This window comes from Limulus polyphemus, unplaced genomic scaffold, assembly GCF_000517525.1.
Source record: "Limulus polyphemus unplaced genomic scaffold, Limulus_polyphemus-2.1.2 Scaffold96, whole genome shotgun sequence".
Lineage (NCBI taxonomy): Eukaryota > Metazoa > Arthropoda > Merostomata > Xiphosura > Limulidae > Limulus > Limulus polyphemus.
Genome location: NW_013665706.1, coordinates 1,093,841 through 1,099,525, shown reverse-complemented (window position 1 = coordinate 1,099,525; position 5,685 = coordinate 1,093,841). Strand labels below are relative to the sequence as shown.

The window sequence follows — 5,685 nt, the reverse complement described above, 5'->3', positions numbered from 1 at the left end:
GGGTTTCGACTGGGTAGGAATTGAATGGAGTGGATCTGCTCTATAAGAATCTCCGTATATATATATATATATATATATATATGCAAATCTATGTTACTGCTACATCAGCCTCAAACAGCAAACCAGATTATAAATTTTCTTCCCAGATAAACTACTATTTTAAATAATACTCAATATATTGTATTGTTCAATGTCAAAAACTGAAATGTGAAAGAATAAAGAAGTTTATAACTTAATGTGCACACAAGTGACACAGAAAACAGAAACATTTTATAATCTTTGATCAACAAATAGACTAGATATGATAATTAGATGGCTACAGTAAAGCAAATGGAAATTCATGGAATGTATACTAAATTATCAGGTTCCACTTTATATTCACAATTATATATTTTGATTAATCAGAATGTAAAAAGTAATCTTCCCTGACCAAAATGTGGAGTTAAATTCCTGGCTGTAATCAGTTGACTAGGTTAGTACTCTGGATATACAAATCTAATCAAAAACACCTTAGGTGTGAAAAAAAAGTGCAGCCTAAAAATGATTCAGTGTGTGACTTAAAGGAATGAAATCAAAATTGGTGGCCAAACTGGTATCTACACTTACAGCATTGATAAGAATTTTACAGCAAATATACATTCATTAGTTAGTTAGGTTGTGTATATTATTTTACCCACCATCGTGTCTAAAACTGAACAAAACTTGTGCTAGAAACTGCTAATCTAGTTTGTTTGGCCTAACGAATACTTTATGTATCTGCATGTCGTTTCACCTTATATTTTTGCTGCTCTAAATCAGCCATTTTTAATCTGAATTATAAAACAACTAAAAACAGTTCACTTTTACTCTTAGGTGAAGCTGTAGTAAAAATGTTAGACCAATAGCTCTTGTGACTGTTTGACTAGGCATGCACAAACATTTTCATTAAATTTGAGTGGCTATTGTTCAATAACTTTGCACATGTGGCTTATATTTATACCAAAGTATGTTTTTCTAAAAACTAAAGTTTCCTTACTTTTGGTGTGAAGAAAACAAATAGGAAGAAACTCAATCAAAACTGAATATGTTATATCTCAGGTATTTCTTAATGGATTGCCTTGTAATTTGGTATGGGAAGTAAGAGTCCAGTAGAGTACATCCACTGAAAATATGTGATAGTTTGGATTACCACAGCCTGAGTTACAGAAATTGGGTAATCACCAAACTATCACTCCTGTTAATAACATCACACTGTCCAGTTGTTTTTTTGGCCACAACACACACAACCATGAGAAGCATGTTTTTTCTCAAGCTAAAGCTCATACAGCATCACCCATCAACTTTGGGTCAAACTATGCATCATACTAGGCTATTTAAGGTGCAAACATTAGTTCAACTTTACTACACTCATCTCTCATACCGGGATATCAGGTTTAGATCAGACTATAATTCAAGAGGCTTGTGCTCTTGCCACATAAATAAAACCCAATTTGCAAACCACATGCACAAAATTACTCAATCTAATAAACACAACAGTGCAGCTGGAGAACACCTTATAAGACCTAACTGGATATAATAAATATATATAAGACTGATAATCTTTCTTACTCAATTCATCAAGTTTACTTTCCACAAACCAATAGGTAAACTTACTGTTTTTTTTTTACTTCAGTGTTTCAATGGTTGGCACACTTGAATTCTTTCTTGTTTTTACTTTAAAACAAAATATTGTTTGTTTGTAATTAAGCACAAAGCTACACAAGGGGCTATCTGTGCTTTGCCCACCACGGGTATCGAAACCCAGATTCTAGCGTTGTAAGTCCGCAGACATACCGCTGTGCCACTGGGGGGGCTTAAAACATAATAAGTAAAGCAATAACACCTTAATAATAAAAACCATCATTTAACTAGACCAGACTAAAATAAGAAAGTATAGTACTTCACTTGCCACATTATCTTCCTCTCTAAAAGAATTAAACCCTGTCCCTGAAATCAGTGCTGTAGCATGGGCTAAATGAATAAAATTGTTTGTCAAAACTGAAAGTCCACTAAGAGGGTATAACATAATCTAAATAATTTTGACTGAGTTCCATTAGAGACAAAACTAATCTCAAAAAATTAAGCATCAGAATAAATTTAATAGGTTCTAGAAGAAGTTTAACTGAAACTGTCCATTTCTAAATCAAGGACTTAGAGAGCACACATACAATCTGTACACTTTGGCAACAATATCTAAAAGATATATAAAAAGAAGTATGAGCATCAAACAGAATCTATGATTCTAAGAAGAATTGAAAGGTTAGGTTTCAGAACAATAGAGCATTTGACAACGATTCCCCAAAATGTTGTCACAAATCAGTTTTGCAACACATTTTTTTTTTGCTACTGAAATTACTTACTTAAGATTCAGAGAATCCAAGGTTTATTATTATCTAATTAATAATTAAACAGCAACAGAGAAGCTGCTGCCATACATCACATACTATCCATCAACTGGTAGTAATTCTATTGGTACAAGATAAACAACCACAAAATCTTCTATTTTAGAACTAAAATGAATTTGAAACCAGTAGCTATATAGGAAATACTAAAGTTTTTTGTTGTAAGTTTGCTCTCATGCTATCAACAATCATATGACTTCAGGTTGTAAATGTCCTTGACAAAATGCAGAGCATATGTCAACTTACCCAGAATTCTCCATTCTACCACCTTCCACATGACTTATTGCAATTGCATCAAAAGAATTTATTTAGTTGCAGTTTAGACTGAAAACCATAAATCTCCTGCTTGTGGACAGGTTGGTGGGAATCTATTTCAAATGTAAGAACCTGTTTGAAGTTTATTATAATTCTACAAATGTATAATTCATATTAAGTAGACTTATCTTTGAAATACTAAAAGTCAGAATATCCACAATGTGATGGAAGAGGGAACTGGAGGGAGTCATAAGGATCACTGGGTCACCAAAAATTGAACTAACAGGCAGGAAAGTAACAATGTAGACCACTATGAATGAGATATGTGATCAAGCAGAGTTTCAGTGAATTCAGAACTATGTAAAAGTTAAAGAACTGGGTTCATGGGAGAATTGAATGGAGTGGATCTGCTTCATAAGAATGAACCAAAATGAGGACATTCAGAAAGAGATGCATTCTTCTCAGCATATCTCACTGCTCTAGACACACATAAAATAATAAGAGGATCAGAATATGTTGTAACTGTAATGGAAGATTTTAAGAGGAAGAAACTAGTAATAATTCATAACTGGACATGTTATTGGGGCTAAAGCTCCCTTCATTCTCATTTGAAAAGGCTGGCCAAGCTGTAAAACTGGCCTAGTAAGTGGGCCTAAAAAGAATAAAAAAAAAGAAAATTGGCTAGACCTGAAGATGGGCTTGACAACTCTAGAACAGTGTAAGTGGAACACCAAAATTAGGTTAAAAAAGAATAAAATATAAAGCTATAAAGTATTCAACATCATATGGAGAACAGTCTTCTTGTCTTCAGTGCCTCAAAGGCTAAGCTAAGACATGCATGCGAGGGTGAGAAAGGTACATACTAAGGCATCATCAGTCACAAGATGGCATCTTCTGTTTGCTTCTGAGAGCATTACCTTCTCATGCTGCACTAGCACAAAAGGTGAAACTTTTGTCTAGGACACCTGCAAAGGTATATATGACATACACGAGTCCCAACTGGACAAATTAATTTAAACACAGAGTCCCATAATATAAAGGCAAGACTGGGATGAATTTTTGTTGTTGTTTTTATCAAATGACTGTTCAACCCCAAATGACCCTATAACTGATAAATGGGGGTGGGGCATAGATATACTAGGGTTACCATACATAATGCAGGTGTGAATGCAAGAGGCAACTAAGCAGGTAACAAAGAGCTCCTCACCTGCTAGAGATTCCATTTGGCTTGAAGACTCACAACTGGAGGCAAATGGAATCCCAAAGTTGAATATACCACTACTGGAAATTCAAGCAAATCCTATCTGGAAACTTAAAATATTTCCAGTTTTCACATGGGAATGTTGGCTTTCAGATGAGAATTTTTAATCACGAAATAAAAATCAATTGGTTTAATTATTTATATGATGGGATCAATGAACGTTTCTGCTAAATAATGGTTTAGCTAAAACTAAGCAATAATTTAGAAAAAAATAATATAATTTGTACATGTATTTTCATTTTCATATGAATTAAAATATATTTACAGTTTTTTTATTTTTCAAAATAATATAATTTGTGCATGTAGTTTCATCTTCATATGAATTAAGATATATTATGCAGTTTTTGTATTTTTCAAAACAGATATTGAACTTAATTAAAAATAATTTAACTTATTTTAACACAAAAACTCTTTTCATACATATTTAGAGTATTGTCTGACAGTTTAATACTAAATAGAAATAGAGCAACTTTTTTCCTTAGAATAGTTACTTTTAAGTGTGGCCAATTGTCTCAACAAACTTGTCATAAATTCTTAATCTCTTATTCTAAAATTGAGTTTGATTTTGAAAAAGTTTGTTCATAAATTTGAACTTGCTAGTCATTTATTATTGTCTGCGAAGCAAGAGAGATTTAAAAAAGACTTGTTGAAATGCATTTCAAAATTAGTAACACATAGTTACAGCTTGAGAGTTGAGTAGTTCACATGTTTAGACCTACAGTCTTTTCAAACTCAGAAGATTTGTTTAACTCAAAGTCATAAGCAGTTTAATTCTTGACATATTATGCAAATTATAATTGTTATACAACATATGTTTATGTTCAGTACTTGGATCATTAAGTGCAGAAGGTAGTACCAATAGAAGACATATTTTCCCTCAAAATCTACTTCAGATTTCTAAATGAAAAATGTTTATTGGGTTCTTTGGAAAGACGACAATAAATCTAAGGCCTATGCACTGTACAAATATAAAATTTTTCTATTAGGGTGTAAGTATATATTTCTTGCTCTGTTTGGCTTCCTTCAGTAAGGAAGCACATTATGCTAATATAATAATAGGTAGGCAAACAATGATATATAAGTATAAGGAAAAATGTTAGTGATGGTGAAATATACTACATGTTTTGACAGGTGCTTTATGATGCAAAGAAGCTAGGCTATCTGTGCCAAACAACTGTTAAAAATGCAAAAAGAAGTAAAATACCATAAAATATAAAAAGAAAACAAGCTAAAAGCAAAATAATGTCCAAAAAAAGATAAAAAACTAGATAGAATTAAAAAGGCCAGTGAAAAACCTTAGAAAATGCATGTATAAAATGGTGCCACCGCTCACATTTGTAATGATGGCACAAAAGTAAAATGTGGACAATTGTGACCACAAAGGCCACATATTGGCAGATCAGACCCACATAAAAGAAAACAACAAGTTAAAAAACTGTAACCAATGCGTAGCCTAGCCAAGACAACTTCTAATGTCGGTGTTCTGTCAAAACATGCAGTATGTTCCAACATCAATAAAACTTTTCCTTATACTTATAAATAATTGTTTGCCTATCTATAATTTTGCTTAGTTGTTCAACAAACATGATTATAATATCACAAACATGCTTAGGAATCAGTATTAAGCCTGTGAAGCATTAACATCAGATTTCGTCCATGTATGTGATTTTTATATATACACCTGGAAAAAAAGTTAAGCACCCCCGAATATTTTTCAGGATTGCTTATTGAAAATAAGGTTTAATTTTC

The 5,685-nt window shown here is 32.4% G+C and overlaps 1 protein-coding gene across 1 annotated transcript in view; it reads right to left on the bottom strand.

Moving 5' to 3' along the window:
- LOC106469402 overlaps nucleotides 1-5,685 on the bottom strand; it is a 108,980-nt gene that overhangs the window by 38,902 nt on the left and 64,393 nt on the right. The window lies entirely within an intron of this gene.